General features: G+C 39.1%; 1 protein-coding gene across 3 annotated transcripts in view; it reads left to right on the top strand.

Annotated features, from left to right (window-relative positions):
• LOC131666866 (sodium- and chloride-dependent transporter XTRP3) overlaps positions 1 to 19207 on the top strand; it is a 1010463-nt gene that overhangs the window by 985166 nt on the left and 6090 nt on the right. The gene's annotated exons all lie outside the window — the stretch shown is intronic.

Here is a 19207-nt window from a genome sequence, read left to right as displayed (position 1 = left end):
GAGAAAGGGATAAATAGAAAAATTAGAAAAAGAATAGAAGAAATATACAAGAAAACAGGGAGTAAGGTAAAAGTTGGAGGAGAAATAATTGGGGAGTTTGAGACTTACAAAGGCGTAAGGCAAGGGTGCCCTTTGAGCACCACGCTATTTAATCTTGCCTTCGCCGACCTGGAAGTGAAGATCAAGCAGGTGCAGGAAGGAGGGGTAGTGATAGGAAGGACGAAAATATGGACATTAGGATACGCAGATGATATAGTGATGATGGCAAAGAGTGAAAGTGGAATGAAAGCAATGCTGAAAAAATTAAAAAGATACCTGGAAGAAAGGGGATTAGAGTTAAATGTAGGTAAATCAAAGATGATGAAATGCAGGATAGGAGGAGGAAGAGGGAAGGAAGAAGAATTCGAATGGGAAGGAAGAAGAATTCGAATGGGAAGGTGAGAAGATATAGATAGTGAAAGAGTACAACTACTTGGGATATGTGATAAGCAGAAATAACGGAAATAAAAAGCAGATAAAGAAGGTAGAAGGGAAAATAAATATGGGACTCGGAAAGCTATGGGGGCTAGGTGAAAAGCTATTTAGAGAAAACTGGGAGCTAGGAATGAACCTGTTCGATGCTCTGGTGAAAAGCGTGATTATGTATGGAGCAGAAATCTGGGGATGGAAGAGATATGAGGAAATAGAGAGACTACAACTAAAATACATAAAGAGGGTATTAGGATTAAATAGAAAGACGCCAAGTTACCTAATACGATGGGAAACAGGAAGACAAGAAATGAAAGAAACAGCATTAGAAAGAGCAATGAAGTATAAAAACAAAATAAGAGAAGAAAGAGATGGCTCAATAAAAAAAGAAGCATGGAGAGAATTAAAGAAAAGTGAAAGAAATAAAAAAGATAAAAAGGGTAAGAAGGAGGAGAGAGAGGAAAGGCTGGAAAAAAGTAAAATATACAGAGAGAGGGAAGAGGGAGATGAAATGAGGGAAGAGTTTTGGGAAGAAATAAGAGATGAGCTAATGAAAAAAGATGAAAAAGAACTAGAAGAAAAACTAGAAAAATCAAGATATATAAATGAGTGGAAAGAGCTGAAGGAAGAAATGAAAAGGTATAGGTTAAAGGAAATTCAAGGAGAGGGAAGAATAAAAGACCTGCAAATAAGGGAAAGGTTTAGGTTAGGTAATGAAACGAGAGGAAGCAGGTATTAGGAAAAAGGAGAAAATAAGAGATGCAGAATGTGCATGAAAGAGGAAGAAAACTGGAAGCGCATAGTAGAAAAATGTGAAAAAAGCAAAAAGGAAGGGGAAGAATGGGAAAAAATAATAATAGGAAGCAAAGAAAAGATAGCGTGGATGATGGAGATAAAATGGAAAAGAAGAAGAAATGAAGAGAAGAAAGAAAAAGAAAAGCAAGAAGACGAAGCTACAAGACCCTAAGGAGAGACGGAAACAGAAGACAGAGAAGCTAGACTCGCAGACACATCTACACACACACATACACACACATACACACAAAACACGAACATACGCGCAAACATAAACATACACATGCACACACACACACACACAAGACACAAGTAACAGCAACTACACAAGCGAGAGGAAGCAGGTATTGGAGGATGGAGCAAAATGGAAAAGAAGAAGAATCGAAGAAGAGAAAGAAAAAGATAAACTATAAGACAAATCATAAGATACTAAGGAAAAATAAGTGAGGTTGAGGAAAGGAAAGGCAGAGGGAGCAATAGGAAACAAGAAAAAGGTGTCAAAGCCTTAATAAGGAGAAAGATAGATGAAACGATTAGCAAGAAGGAGAGCAAAAGCAAAGGAAAGGCAAAGGTGAAAAGGCAAAATAAAGTAATAAAGGAAAAGCTGAAATGAAAATATGCAAGAAAGAGAAAAAAAAACAGAAGAGCGGAAAAGGCAAATCTTGGAGAGAGAAAGAGGAAGAGAAGATTAATCAGAAGAAAAATGAGAAGAAAAGAGGAACAGGCAGGCGCAGAAGACAGGGGCACAAGAGTTGCAGACACACCTACAAATGCACATATTTACACAACACACACACACACACGCGCGCGCACTCACACACACACAAAACACATACATAATCAACTACACAAACTGGATACGAGACACAAATAGTAATATAAGAAATGTAAACCAAATGTAACATATAAGTTGTAAATAAATAAACTAACTAATAAATAAATTCAACGACAGATATCATTTACCTGGAGACAAATTAGGATATACTAATCTACTCCAACACGAAATTCCATTAACGTCGAAGGTACCTATTCGCATAAAACCTTTTAGACAACCCCCCGGAGTTTAGAAAAGAAATTAAAGCTCAAGTTTTAAATATGCTCGACCAAGGTATATGTCAACATGAAGGTGGCGTGAGCTGCGCTACTTCCAACCGAGCGCAAGCCCCCCTTTCTCTGCTCCTTATCTTGAAGCTCGCTCGCCGCCGTCTCCTCCGGCAGCGCCACTTCACAAAGTGTCGGCCTACTGAGCGCACACGTTCTTTTGCACCAGTGACCGTTTAACGACAGATAGTTTTCTTTGTTTCAATAAAGCCTTTTATTCTTTCACATATATAAACGTCTAGCTTTATTGGCCTTACCACCATACCTCTGACAGGTTATAGGCCCCGAACGCTTCCGCTGCGCGAGTGAAAAGTGAAATCAAAAGTGGTTATTCAAGGACGAGGGCACGAGAGAGAACGAGAGTGCGAGAGGGCGAAAGCGAAGGAAAGATAGGCAGCCATGGCAGAGGGACGAGAGGAGTTGTCAACGTCATCGATACGTAAGTAGCAAACCATTGTTTAACCACGGACGCGAGTGTCGTGTTAGGGAGTGCCTTGACCAAATAGACGCGCGAACGAATTTATATAAGGCACGATCGCCGCTCTCGATCTATATATAAGGCACGTGGCGAATCGACTCAAGGAAAGAAAGGCGAAAACGCGCGGCAATTTGTGCGTGTCGTTTGTGTGGGATGATGCGACGTGACAATGTGGCCGTTTATACATGGCAATTTCCGGGAATTTTGGCGCCAACGTTAATTGGCAAGATGGCCGCCACACGTGCAGCAACCTGTAACCGATAATATAAAAAAAAAAAAAAAAAAAAACAAAAAAAACATGGCGACCGTTCTGGCACGCGCGTCGCGCGCACACATACCACCCCCTTCTTTGTGTGAACTAACAAAGAAGACGTGCGCGCGAAGGTTGTCGAGTCGAAAGAGAGCGAGCGTTCGTCACGAAGTAAAGCAAAGTCGAACACAGCGAGCGGAAACATAAGAGAGAGAGAGAGAGAGATAGAAGCATACACGCTTGTGGAATAAAAGTATACATGCAAATATGTATATATGTATGTGTATGTATGAATACACATGTAAAATGTAAAACGATTGAAACGAGTGCGCGCAAGAGAGATCGCGCGTAATATTCGAAGATACCTTAACAAAATTATTTTATAGAAATGCTGGACTCCGTAAAAGTAAAACTCGCCGATGCTATCAAGTTATGGGAACAACATCCGTATGAGGGAGCTTATATCATGAAAAACCCCATGAATGCCACAGGACTGATTGTGGCATATACTAACCGAGAGATCACGAAAATAGGTAAGTTTTTTTTATATACGAGTGCAACGAAGGGTCAATTTATAATGTAAATTGATGATTTTTCTATTATATTGAAAAACACGAGAGTGACCGGTCTCAGAGTAAGCGTCTCTGCAACGAAGAGAGCTTACCCGTGTGGAGGGTTCTGGGTGCTCTGGCTCACAGCTGTGCGTGGGTATAAAGACACCCAGTCCTAGGGTGATCGAGAACACGACTAAGCCGTGCTAGTCGTGCGATCAATCGCCTGTTACAGACGGTGCAAGTTGTACTGCACTAGTCTAGTAACACTGATTCCTCTACTTACGAGTGTCGACTTCTTTAAGGTGATGATGTCCTCTCTGCCATGGAACACGGATGGCTGCTAGGATGCCTGGAGAACATGAAGGAGCCTCAACGCCTGGAAATCAGAAAGAAGACGACGGCGACGACAACGACGGACGAAGGGATGACAGCTGCCGTCTCTGAACAGCTCAGGCTGTTGTACGACCAGGGCCAGGAAAACAACAAGGCCATTAAAGAAAACACGATGGCTGTCAACAGCCTCTGCAGCAAGCTGGAAACACTGCTCGCTGCTATAGTTGGATCAACAGCCACACCTAACCAACCAACGGAAATTACACAGGCTGAGACGACTGAAGCCACCGTCTTGAAGACTGTCACCGCAGCTCACAAACAGCAGGAGCCTCCACGAGAGATTCCGATGTTCGGACAGAGAGGTTTCGGTACTAGTCCAGGTACCCACAGCAACAGGCCCCGCATAATTGACGATAGGAGAGTCAGGGCGGGAGAAACTCAAGGGAACAGGAGGAGCTACGAAGCTCTAGCACCTCTGGCCAACAGCACAGAAAGAGAGACAGCAGAAGGTGACGACAGCCAGGTAACAGAGTCTAATCTCAATAATAACGACCAAGACGAGAGAAACACGAGAGGTATAGTAGAATTCAAAAATATAAATGACTTGACTAAAGCTATTACAGAAAAAATTAGCAATGACTTATTAGAGAAAATGAATTTGACTAATAGACAAAACAACGCGACAGATTTTAGCAGAGTTAGCGTAGAATTCTCAAATACAGATAGTAGCACAAATCGGAAATACTCCTTAACCAAAGATTTAAGATACGACGTTTTTGAAAAACTGCTTTTCACTGAATTAAAAACGCGCAAAATGTTCTACATAATTGATAAAAACGACAAGACGCGAAACAACATCGATCCGGTTAAATTCAAAAACGACGAAACTCGCGTGTTAGACACCATCATGAACCACCTGAGCAAAGACTATCTTGACATATCAACAAAACACAACGACCCTAGACTACTTCTCGACGAAATTAAACAGATTAAAATTTCAGAATCAGGAATGACAGAGCATGACACTTACCGTAAACTGATCAATATTAAATTTAACCCGATGAAAGAGAATATTATACAATTCTGCTCGCGTTTCGAAGACTACGTAAAACAATACGAAAATCAATCAGGCGCGGACGAATTTTCTGACAAAAACAAAAAGAATCTGTTGTACCATGCAGTAAAGAAATTTATTCCATCGGTAGCAACAGCCGATTGCGTTAACGAACTGGCTAAAGGAGAGAAATTGAAATACAATGAACTAAAAAGAGTCTTATTACAGATAGGACCAACTGATCGAATGCAAAGCTCACCTAAAGTCAACTTGGTGCAACCACAACGAACAACAACGACTGAACGAGAGAGATGTTTTGGATGTGGAGACGAAGGCCACCATCAAGATAAATGCCCAAACCCTGGAAAATACAAATGCTACAATTGCGTTAAAATCTGCAACCATAAAGCTGACGAGTGTCGAGCCAAGGGACTGGGAGCACCAGCTGGCAATGACAGGAAGAGGCGATTCGAGGCAGATCGCAATAACATAGAAAATAAACGGAAAAGAGTAGACCAGCGAGGAAATTACGAGAGAACGAGAGACAGAGAAACGTCGTCTACAAATCAAAGGAACGACAGAAGCAGACAGCGTTATCTCGGTAAGAAAAAGAAATATAACAAACCATGTGCTAAAGCGAATATAGCAAACAAAGTATCGAGCGATAGCGAGAGTAACGAGTCAAACGAGAGCGAACCCGATAGTAGCGAAATTGAAGAAAGTAGTGCGAACGTTGATAATTTTATAGCAAACACGGGCGCGTCAGATCATATATCTAATAGCTAACTCATTTTCTCTACCCTTGATAAAACGAAAAACGGTTACATACAATGTGCGAATAAATCACCGACAGCTAAACTAAAATACGAAGGCAAAGGTACAATCAAAGGACAAAATTCCGAAGGTAAAACCATCTACTTAAACAACGTGATCCACGCAAAAGATTTAACTCAAAACTTGATTTCGTTACGTAAATTTGTAGACCGCGGATTAAGTGTATATCTAGACAATAAAATCATCGATGTATTCGATCCCAAAACCGAACAAATTTTTCTATCCGGAAAATACGAACGACCGTTTTGGATAATCTCGATTAAAACGAACGACTGCAATCACAAAGTAAGTACGAATAAAATCCGCGCAAATGTAAAATCAAAACGCGCGTATGTAGCAACTAGAAGCTACTTTAAAAACGATGCGAACCAGCTCGAAATTCAATCAATTAAAGAAAAATCAACAAAACAAACTAAAGCGATAGGTATAAACAAAGTCGAGGACTTGCTGAGTACAATTCGTGATAGACAAATCGAAAATCTAGATAAGGACAGAGATCCAACAAATGTATATACAGAACTTGACGAATTCGTAAAACTCGATAAAATCAGTACCGCCAAAATCTGGCACATACGAATGGGCCACGCGTCAGTTGATTACATTCGAAAGCTAAGCATAGAATACTCCGAAATTAAAAACCTAAAACTGAGCGAAATTGACGAGAGTATTAAAGAATGCGAGATCTGTATTCAATCTAAATTAAAGAAACTCCCATTTAGCAAAGCCAGACATCGTGAAAATAAACCATTACTGCGATTACACGCGGATTTAATGGGACCCATTACACCGGCATCACATCCAAAAGGCTACAAGTATATTGCGTCATTTATCGATAGTAATTCGCGATATGCAGGAACCTACCCAATAAAACACAAAAACGAAGTACCGAAATGCTTAAAAGACTTCATAATCTCCGCGAGAAATCTCCGAAGGGAGGACTCAAAATTCTGTTACCTAGAATGCGATCAAGGAACAGAATATACGGGTAAACAAACTACAGACGTACTAAAAGAATTCGGAGCCGAATTATTGGTTGTATGTCCGGGCACTCCGCAACACAATGGAGTTGCTGAGAGATTCAATCAAACAATTAAAAGAAAAATATGCTCAGCATTACTAGACTCCGGATTACCGACTGTTATGTGGGATGTAGCGTTGGGTGCAATGACGTACGTGTACAACTTAACCCCACATACAACTTTAAATTTCAAACCTCCTCTAAAATTATTTGCTCCAGAATATAACGTAGATAATAATCAGATCAAAAGATTTGGGTGTGTAGCCTATATAGCGAAAGATCCCTCGAGAAAATTTGACAATATAACAATTAAAACCATACACGTGGGTTATATGCGCACAGGCTATATCCTGTATGACCCTGTAAATAAGAAAATGTACGAAAGCCGAAATATTAGATTCGCCGAGAGACTTACTTACGGTAAACTCTATAAAGGAAAAGACGAAGTATACGAAGAATTAAGATTCAATCAAGCAGAGAGCTTAGAAACGGAGGGAGAAAAACACAAATCTGATGACGAACGAGAGTTGTGTAGACCGGAGGGAGTAGAATCGGAAAAGACAGAAAAACGAAAACGAGGCAGACCCAAAAAGAACAAAACCGTGTTATTCACGATGACTGAAACGATTGACGATGACGAGTGCGACGAAGAATATCACGCGTTACTTGCAGAAATTAACAAGGACCCGAAAACGTATAGAGAAGCGATGAGTAGACCTGATAAGCTTGAATGGAAACGAGCGATAGATGACGAACTTGAATCCTTCAATAACCAAAAGGTATATGAAGTCGTAACTAGACCAAAAACTAATCAAAACGGGCAAAAACCGAACATCCTAGACGCTAGGTGGGTACTTAAAACCAAATCCGATAACTCCAAAAGAGCCCGACTCGTAATACGTGGTTTCAAAGACACTAATACATATAATCTTAGAGAAACTTACGCGCCGATTTCAAGATTACCTTTAATAAGAGCTATTTTAGCCTTCTCCATAAAACATAATCTTACGATGATCCAATTAGACGTAAAAACGGCCTTTCTAAATAGTAAAATGCACGACGAAATTTACATGGAAATACCGGACGGGATGCCTTATTCTAACGAAGATAAACGCGAATATGTCCTTAAACTAGATAAAGTTATGTACGGTCTCAAAACTGGCCCAAAACGATGGTACGAAACATTCACTGATTACTTACTAAAACTCAATTTTAAAATTGATAAAACAGATCCTTGCTTGTTTACCTACGAGCTAAATAATATACTTGTAATAATTATCTTATACGTTGACGACATAATAATGACCGGAAATAACGAGAGAAAAATGAACGAATTTAAGGCATTACTTGAAAAGGAATTTAAAATAAAAGATATGGGAGAGCCCAAAGAATATCTAGGAATAACGATCGAGCGAAACAAATTTAAAAACGAGCTGAAACTGCACCAAACGAAGTTTATCAACAATATGCTACAGAAGTTTGGATACGCAGAAGCGCATCCTCAGCGAACACCGATGGTATCGAACCAAGTGTTAAATAGAGAAAGGCGCGATCGAGAAGAAGAATCACGAACAGATAAAGCAGTTAACCCTAGAAAATATCGTGAAATGATAGGATCGCTTTTGTACTTAGCTAACGCAACGCGACCCGATATATCATACGCGGTTAATATTCTGAGTCGTCATCAACTAAATCCTACGGAACACGAATGGAAATTAGTAGAACGCGTATTTAGATATTTAATCAAAACCAAAGATTATGCCTTAACATATACAAATAAAACGAACGAAATGGACGCCTTTTCGGACGCTAGTCTAGCTGACGGGAGAGGATCAAAAACAACCTGCGGGTATCTCATAAGGTTATACGGAAATACTATAGCGTGGCGGACACGAAAACAAACTTATGTCTCACTCTCCACCTGCCAAGCTGAATATATATCGCTAAGTGAAACGTGTATCGAACTTATAGCTCTCGCTAAATCCTTAGAAACAATCACAAACTTGATTAAATACCCGATTTCTTTGTATTGCGATAACAATGCAGCGATAGCTAGCGCGCAAATTGAAGGAGGAGTTAGATTGAGACATCTTACTGAGATAAGAGAGCACTATGTGAAAGAGTGCGTAGAACGAGAGATAATTGAATTAAGGTGGATAGCGTCTAAATTTCAACTGGCTGATATTTTCACAAAACCATTAGCCTTCATAACACACGAGAGACTGACGAAAGAAATTCTAAATCTATAAACAACTTGTACGACTGTGTTTAGGAGCTGGATACGAATACGGCTGCGAGAGGCACCTAACACGAGGAACGCTTGCCCGAAGGACGAACCAGTTTGGACACGGAGAATTCCACGAAAACCCTTACCCGACGAGCGAATTCTTAGAATATTTTAGACCTCACAGGAGTCTAGCTCCACACTGGTCAGAGCTGAGGGTCACGGAGACTGTGACCGAGGAGGTGCTGACAACTAACACCGACGAACAGCGGAAGGAAGAATCCTGGGACTGAAGGAGGCACACGCCAGGAGGGAGTGTCAACATGAAGGTGGCGTGAGCTGCGCTACTTCCAACTGAGCGCAAGCCCCCCTTTCTCTGCTCCTTATCTTGAAGCTCGCTCGCCGCCGTCTCCTCCGGCAGCGCCACTTCACAAAGTGTCGGCCTACTGAGCGCACACGTTCTTTTGCACCAGCGACCGTTTAACGACAGATAGTTTTCTTTGTTTCAATAAAGCCTTTTATTCTTTCACATATATAAACGTCTAGCTTTATTGGCCTTACCACCATACCTCTGACAGTATAATTGAAAGGTCTTTTAGTCCTTACTTGTCTCCAATATTTTGCGTAGACAAGAAAAGGAATGCTGAAGGCGTAATCAAGAAAAAACCAGTAATAGACTTCCGCGCAGTGAATACACTGATTCCGGATTACAATTTTCCCGAATGTAGACGATCAGTTAGATACGTTAGGTGGATCTACAATATACTCGATCTTTGACCTTTATTCAGGATATCATCAATACCTAGTTAAAAAGGAGGAGAGGCAGGTGACAGCATTTCAATACGACCAAGGCCTTTTCCCGTTTACAAGGTCACCTTTCGGATTGAAAACAAGCGCGCCGGTCTTTCTATCATTAATTCACCTTTTAACGACAGGAATGAGAAGAGTAGTATCCTTCTTCGATGATATTTGCGTACATAATAAGACTATCAAGTAACATTGTGAGAGTATTATTGAATTAATGGAACGTCTAAGAAAAGCGAATTTAGTATTAAATCCGGAAAAATGCGAATATTTTAAATCAGAGGTAGTATACTTAGGTTATGTAATCTCGAAAGACGGTTTACTACTCCACAACGATAAAATTTTAGCCGTCCAAAAATTTTCCACGCCGAGAAACCCAAGGAATATTAAACAATTTATCCGCCTGTGTAGTTACTAGAGACGATTCATTAACAAATTTTCCGACATCGCGCAATCCTTTGAAAACACTTGGAAGAAATATAAGTTGAATAAATCCCACGAAAATTATGCTGCAAATTTACTCAAAGCGGTGCAAGAATATAATAGTCAACATATATAGTTCGTTATTCTTTGTTTGTTATAGTTTGTTATTGGATATTTAATGTATATATTTCAAATATACACACATATGTATATATGTATAGATTTGATATAGATGTGCACATACAGTCCGCAGATGTTAATTATTCAGTTTGTGACGGAGAATTTCGGTTTGCCGGCTTCTCCTTTGTCTCTCTCTCGTCCGTTCGTTGCGCCCGGGCTGAGAGTGTGTTTGTATACACTCTCATGCCTGCATTTTCTTTGTTTGAGGTGCGGTGAACGGGCATTGGCGGAGCTGGAGGCGGCCGACGAGGCGATGATCCGTTGCCAGGATCGTCATGCGAGAGGGCGAGCGGGATGGAGAGAGCGCGGGCTGCGCACGCATCCGACGTGTGCGCGGCCGGGGGGGAAAATCGGCAGTATCGTTTGGGCTGGCCGATCGCGTGCGCGCGTTGTTTTCGTTCGTCGCCGATTTTGTTGGTTTTCCGTTGGTTTTGGAAGCGGTGCGGTACTTCGTCGTCGTTTTGTTTGTGGATGCGCACCCGGTGTGTGGACGCGCATCGGTGGTTTTGTTTCTCGTGCGTGGAGTGAGTGGCTGGGTCGCGCCCAGCTAAGCCTTGCCGCTCAGCACCGGTGTGCGCGGGTAACGGCGAAGCCCGTACCGCCGGCGCGCGCGCGTTCGGCGAGCGGCTGGGGAACAGCCGACGGCAGCGGCAGCAGCGAGCAGCAGCGGCCGGTTGGCAACAACGGTCGATAGCAGCAACAACCAGGGGTAGCAGCAGCCGGTTGCCAACAACAGCAACAACAGCGAGTAGCAGCGGTAGTAGCAGTAGCGAGCAGTAGCCGGTGGCCGGGCGCGGCCATTTTTGTTACAGTCTCCGTCGCCGAGGTCGGTGCCGGTTTTTTCTCTCTCTCCCTCTCCTTCTCTCGCTCTCTTGCATGTCCGGGGTGTTCGCGGGTGCAACGGTGCAGGTCGGGCAGTGATGACCCGGCCCCCGTTGCCGGGTTTTGAGGTCGCGGGTGCGTTCGCAAGCGAATAGGCTTAGTCGGATTATCGGGCAGTGATTGCCGATAATCCGATTGAGCGGATTAAGCGGATTAGCGAATTTTGTGTTAGGCCGATTTGTGAGACGGAGCGTGCGTGCTCCGTCTATTTATTAATTTGTGTTTTTTTTCCTTTTATTTTCTTTTATTGTGTTGTATTAATAAATTTTGTTATATATACATGTGTCATATGTTACTGCGTCAACCCGTTCGTTTTCCGACTTTCCTTTAATTCGTGGGCGATTGGCACACACGCTCGGTGTGCCATTCAGTCGTGGGAGCATTCGTGCCTCCCGAGCCCTCCTTTTGATAAATACTGTGCGGACGGCCGCGAGCAAAATATTCCCTTGAATAGTCGGCTTAAATAATTCCGTTACAAGTTAATAAAATGTTATACGATTTTTTCTACATCATCGAATTTTTTCACCGACCACGCTCCGTCAAATTTTTGTGTACGTCTCAATATTTGATTTTCTAAGCTTAAAACTAAAAAAAAATAAAAACGGCCCTGGGGATTATTTTAATTTTTGCAGAGAGTTACTCAGTAAGTACCGTAGAATCTATTTATGCAATAAAATTGGATGTGCTCTTCACCTTCGATTCAAAGGCACTTCCAGCGCACCGTGTACCGGAAACCGAAGGGATAATCACACGATCGCGCACTGGACGAAAGCCTAGCGCTAAATACGAAGAAGCTATAAGTGCACTGAAACCTAGTAAACAGAAAAAGAGACGAGACAAAAGTGCCACTGAGGTAAAAACACAACAAAAAGGGGAAGACAAGAGGTGAGAAACCCCTGAAAACACCAATAGCAACACACCATGTACGCAACAAGTCGAGAACCAAGCAACAGATGTACAAAGCAAGGGGACAGGTGTACCATTAAAAACTAGTTTAGAAACCATCAAAGAAGAAGACGAATACGAATCAAACGAAACTAAGATAGACGCAACAGAAGAGATCGTAAATAACGAGAACAAAATAGAAAATAAATTACCTCAAAGTAACATTATTTATTGTCGCGAAAAATTGTTTATGAGAAAAGATAATTATTTGTATTTTGTCAATGATAAAGGAGAACCTCTCGATGAAGGAGTTCGTCTTTTAAAAGAATTACCAAGATAAGAAAATTTAAAAGTAGGATACCCTAAACTAATTAAAGTTGGAAAAAGATATCATTTAATAATGCCGCTAAGGTGCGAACAACGAGAAAGCACCGAAGATATAATTATTATGCTAAAAGCATTACTCATGAATTTAAGAAACATCATTGATGAAAATAAGATAGTCACCTTTAGCTTAGCCAAAAGTGAAAGCATAGAAAACGTGTTATTCAGTAAAATTATTAACTGTATACGAGATAAGCTTGGAAAACTAGATGTCAAGGTCATAGTATGCACCGGACAGGTAAAACATCCCCTACCTAACGAGAGAGCGGAAATTATACAAGAAATACATTGTTCAGCAGTCGGAGGACACGCGAGAGTTAATAAAACATTTAATCGTATTGGACACAAATCGAACTGGGAACATCTTAAAGAAGACGTACTTAATTTCATACAACAATGTGTTCATTGCCAAACAAAAAAATTAGTACATGAAAAAATTAAACAGAAGATGGTCGTCACAGATTCTCCGACAGTACCATTTTTCAAAACTGCAATATGATGAGGTATTCCAATACCTCATCAAACGGCTATTACTATAGCAGATGCTTTTATTAAACGTGTAGTCTGTGTATTCGGAGCACCAAACGGCTTGCTTACCGATTGCGGGCAAAATTTTTTGTCAAAATTAATGAAAAGAGTTGCAAAAAGATTTCGTATTAAACAATTTCGTACAAGCGCTTTTCATCTTGAATCAAATGGAGTAAAAGAAAAACGACACTCCTCTTAAACGAATACTTAAAAGTCTTTACAAATAAGCTTAAAGATTGGGATGAATTTGTATAAATGGCAATGTTCAATTATAACACTAGCAGACATGAGGCTACGCATTATACTCCATAAGAACTCATGTTTGTTAGAGTTGCAAGAGTACCATCGGCAACTCCGCCAGAACCGGAAGATCTCGTGTCTACTTATGCCGATTATATGTCACAACTAATTGAACCGTTTGAAAAAATTACACTTGCAAAAATTAAGTCAAAACATTATTACGACAAAAAATCATCCCGAAAGAAATTAAGGTAAACGATTATGTTTGGCTTTTAAGTGGCCCCGAACCAAAAAAATTCGATGACCAATACTTTGGTCCATATCTGGTATGGGAAGTATGGCCCAACGGAAATGTACGAATTGAGATCGGCAAAAACCGCAGCAAAATTATACATACGAACCGTTTACGCATATCGCATATAAGGCAAACCGAATAATCGTTTCGCAAAATTTAATAGATAATCGCACAGATTGCATGTTCTGATTAAGATCTATTAAGGAATAACTTAAATTTATTGTTTACAGATGATGAATCTTCTAAATTGCCAACTGCTCTTGGAACTTGTCACCAAGGTGACGGCCTTCATTGATTATGATTGTGCGCAGAAGTTCGCAAATATTACATCTTTTTCTTTAGTAGATATTGCAGACTGCGAATGGCCACCACCAATCGTCAATTCTACGCGGATCGAAGTATCACTATTGCAACTCAATTAATATTCGTCGGTCCGAGTGCGCTATTGCAAAATAGAAATAGATAGGGACGCTAAGAGATGCGACTATAATAATATGGAAGTTGGATTAGAAAGAATAAAATACCTATGCGAAACATCAAGAAACGAATGCGAAAGAATGCACGTACACAGATCAATATCTATAGGAGATCGCCTCTTTCAATCCTTACTAGTGAATAATTCAGTAGTACACGCTACAACTTTCGCAGGATTAGCTGGTAGCACGGGTGGATGCAGTAATGCAGGCTACTATAATGACCCATATGGAGAGTTTCAAGACGTTTTTGTAACAGGATATGATAAAATTTCGTTGCAAGAACACTGGGAAACAGTATCACTAGATAATAATAAAATCACATTATCAACGGGTACGATTTGTAAATTCAGTGACGATAAATGCATAGATACGTTCTCGGTTACGCTTTCTGGGACCCAATTCCCATGCACAAGTGCCAAGAAAATAAGTTCACAGAACTTTACATCGGATACGTAGATAAAGTCATGGAACAGGATAGCGAAAGGCTACCACTGTACGTGTTAGATACACAAGGAGTGTCCTTCGCATTTAAAGATCTAGGAGCATTACCCAAATGCGGGTTTGTCTTAACCAGAACAGAACATCCGAGAATTTTTATCCTAGATGATGATAATAAACATACCTTCCCGGCAATAAAAGATAAAAACATTAAAAACATTGATTTATTTGCATATTTTAATGCAAAGATACTTTTCTTTGAAAAACACGTAAGAAAAAGCTTACAAAAGTTATATTATGAGGTTATATTAAAAGTTATATTATTTCAACAGTGCCAGTTAGAAAAGAAAGTCATAATGAATGCACGAAATATCGCAACAATTAGTCCGGATTTATTAGCCTATTATTTGATAAAGGAACCAGGCTACATGAGCCTACTCGCAAGCGAGGTCATTCACATAATTAAGTGCTTACCAGTAGACGTACGGACAAGAAACACTTCAGAGTGCTATCAAGAACTACCTGTAGAGTGTAACGGTATACCTATATTTATGATACCTCGCACGCAGATATTGATATTTTTCGGTACAGAAACAGCCTGCGATGAGACAATACGAGTAATTTTTAAGGTGGGAAGAGGATGGTTTAAGATGTTACCACGGCCGACTTATTTTAGCGACGGACCAGGAGTTTTAAGGCCTCAGATAAAATAAACATGGAAATATCTAGCACCCATCGATATAACTAACAGCGGAATTTATAGTTTGTCAGATTTTAAAAAATTAAAAAGCTATATCATGTTTCCAAACGAACAAGCCGTGATTTCGAATAAAGTAGCAAAAAGTGTATCTTTGAACGGACGTCCCGGAGCAAAATTATCATTTTATCATATGCGCGATGAAAAAGCGCTAGAGAAATTAGCCGAATCCACATGATCGAAATTATGGGGAAGATTTATGAGTTTTTGTTCGGTAAGCGCAGGCGTTATTTCCGTAATTATGCTTTTTTGCATCATTAAATTTATACTCGATACAATCACTCATGGATACGCACTCTATTCGCTTTTCGCATGGTCTATCAAAATAATAGGTGCAGTGTGGAATTCACTTACAAATTTACTTGTCCATTTAGCTAGAACTCCTACTAAAGAACGGGAACAAGATAAGAATCAAAATAAAATCGAACGGGGATCAGTGGCCAACAAGAGCTATATAAACGCCCCTCCAAGTTCCTCGGACGCACCAGCATTGAAAGCGAAAGTAATCGAGTGTACCTTTAAATCCAACACACAACAGGTAGAAAACATATTAATAGATACTAGACCTTATCCCGTATTACAAGAGCCTTGCATTAGATCAATTCCTCCAAGGAATAAATGAGCTCGTTCAGATAGGGACGAATAAATAAAAAAAAATTGGTATTAAAATTATATTTGTCATTATGAATGATTCAGAAAAAATCGAAGTACTAGAAAATCTAATTTCTATAAAGACAAAATTAATATGTATGGCTCAAAAAAATAACGAATCAACTCATAAATTTGGAAAAAGAGCCATAAACTTATTAAAATCATAGAAGATTGCAGGCCATTTAGCTCAATTACAGTTAGATGAAGTAACAGATACTATGGAAGAAAGAGAACAATTAGCAACGATGTGTTTTATTGAATACCTAAACAAAGGCATAAAAAGATATATGTGTCAATACAATTTTTATAGTTCATTACAGCAGGCAATTGCATATGCTGAACAAATTAGCAACAATCTAAATGAATTAGAAAATATTGCAAACGCAACAGATTTAGCAACTAATCAATATCAAAACATTCAAAGATCTTTTTTTTAATTACATAATGTATTTGATTAATTAGATAAAATTTGTAAAAGAGTATTATTTAAGAAAAAATGTAATAACGATAATCCATGACCTCACCGAAGCATGGATTAACAATAGTGTATTTGACGTTAATGGTCCTATAAGCTTGTATAAAAAAAAATATAATTTATCGAATAATAATTGTAATCTATATCGAATTGCAATTTGCAGAACACACAAAAAAAACAAATAAGGTGAAAAAAGCAGCAATCTACCTGTATTTTCTTCTCGGATTTATGGCAGTTAGGGGACGAGAAAACCCCGTCGTACATCTAATTGAAGACAATCCAGGGATTGCATTTAATAAAATTGAACGTATAGCCTTTACGCGTGAAAATTGGAGTTTACTAACAACCATTTACATGCAACACACTTTCATTTGGAACGAGGTACTTACTAATCAAGTAACTACTTTAAATAACATCTTCATACAAGATAATGTATCCAATATAGAAGCAAGTTCGATTATACAGCATGTTATGGATCATTTGAGGGATATTAATCGTGTCGACGATTCCCTGAATTGTCATGTTAATACTTTGCATGTTGACAAAATTAAGAGGGGAGGAAAAGCTTTATCTTTTCAAAACAGTTACGCATTGAGTAACACAAAAAAAGTTATAGAAAGAGCAACTAACATGCGTATAAACGATCTATCTTATATTGTGGGCGATGAACCGAACACTTATTACTTTGACAATGGCCTGCATGAACAAATTAAATCAGTAAACTCGAAAACTGACTATATTAAAAGATGCATGCAACTGTTAAAACAGAACCCGAACATAACAGACAAAAATCAAGCCGCTAATTTCCACACAACAATTTCACTCATTAAAGAACTACAACGTGAAAGTAAAGAAATTATGTTATTAATGATTGAAATGTTTAAATATAACAAATATTTATTAGCTATGCACACTATACAAACAGTAATACATGAAAATGAAAAGACATCACTTTTAAAATCCATTGTTAAACCTAATAGTATTAATATAGCAAATATTGCTGACATAGCACAGTTACATTTTATGATGTATAAAAAAATACTAATTGTCGAAATAGTACTACCGTTCATATATACCAAACAGTTTGTCGTGTACAAAATGATGTCTTTTCCAGTTTTTCAACAATCTGAAACAAACAAGTCAATCGCTGCATACATTGAACCGCGGAATGATTACATTGTTATATCAGAAACTAATAATTCATATTTCTTAATGAGTGAAACGGCCTTTGAATTATGTAACATCGTAAAATATTATAGAATATGTGGTATCGAATTAATAGAAAATACCAAAGCATCTTGTGAGTTCAACATGCTAATAAAGCCAAAAATCAAAACTTTATATGAATGTAATGTTAAATTAAATCAAGATGAAGATTATTTCCTAATCAAAACTGCTAGCAGTCATCTCTGGTTATTCTCAACTAGAGAATATAATTCATTAAAAATTAAATGGACTAACAAATTGATATCTATTCCGAAGCTTTCTTCTGGCATAATTGAACTCCCAAGGTCTTGTGACATATGGGCCAACGGAAAAATATATAGAGGTGCGACCGGCAATAAAGTAATAAAAAATCTAATTATTCCGTCTTTTTGACTAACCTTTTTAAATATAGATCAGCGGTTAAACAGTACAACTAAAAGTGAGATAAAACCGATCAATACCCTAACAACAAAAGTAGAATAAAAAACAATGAACTTGTCAACTTAGAATCTTATTTGTATCAGCATTGCAATTTTATGTTTAATTATAAGCTCTCTAATTATGTTAATAGTATATCGCTATGTCAACAAAAAACAAAGTAGAAGAGGCATTACAGTAAGCGAAACATATACTACTGTGGGCAAAAAGTAAGGTGAATTTTCAATTTAAACTTCGCGGGCTTAACATCTGGGACAAATTTCATGTCAATGTCATCATCAGTAATATATTTACGCTTGTGTTTACCAAACGACCAAGAGTGCATGTTTCGATTTTTACAATGTCTGATTTAATTGAGCAAAGAAGTGCCATCAAATTTTGTTTGCGGAATGAAATTTCGGCTGCGGAAACGTTGAGGATGTTGCGGAAGGCCTTTGGTGATTCTACCATGTCGCAGAAAAATGTTTATAAGTGGTACAAAGACTTCAAAGAGGGTCGAGAACGTGTTAATGACTTGGAGCGCTCCGGACGACCATCGACGTCAACAGATGACCAACACGTCAATAAAGTGAAGGAATTAGTGCTCGAAAATCGTCGGTTGACTGTTAGAGACCTTACTGATATGATCGGAATATCAGAAGGATCTGTGAAAACAATTTTGAAAGACCATTTGGGCCTACGAAAAGTCAAATCTCGTTTGGTACCGAAAACGCTCAATTTCTTGCAAAAAAGTCGCCGCGTTAATGTGTGTGAAACAATGCTTTCTGACTATCAGGACAAGCTCAAATGCATGATTACGGGAGATGAGACTTGGATTTATGCTTACGACCCTGAAACAACCGACCAATCAAGCGAATATCGTGCTAAAGGCGAGGCCAGACCGAAAAGAGCACGTCAAAGTCGTTCAAAAATCAAGGTCATGATGACAGTTTTCTTCGATTTTCGTGGTGTGGTGCACTATGAATTCCTTCCACCCGGCCAAACTGTTAATAAGGTATATTATTTGAGCATTATGCGTCGTTTGCGTGAAGCAATT

The sequence above is a fragment of the Phymastichus coffea genome, unplaced genomic scaffold (assembly GCF_024137745.1).
Source record: "Phymastichus coffea isolate CEN01 unplaced genomic scaffold, Cenicafe_Pcof_1.1 PCOF00004, whole genome shotgun sequence".
Taxonomy (NCBI): Eukaryota; Metazoa; Arthropoda; class Insecta; order Hymenoptera; family Eulophidae; genus Phymastichus; species Phymastichus coffea.
Note: the sequence above shows the minus strand (reverse complement) of the source record. Positions and strands in the feature narration are given on the sequence as shown.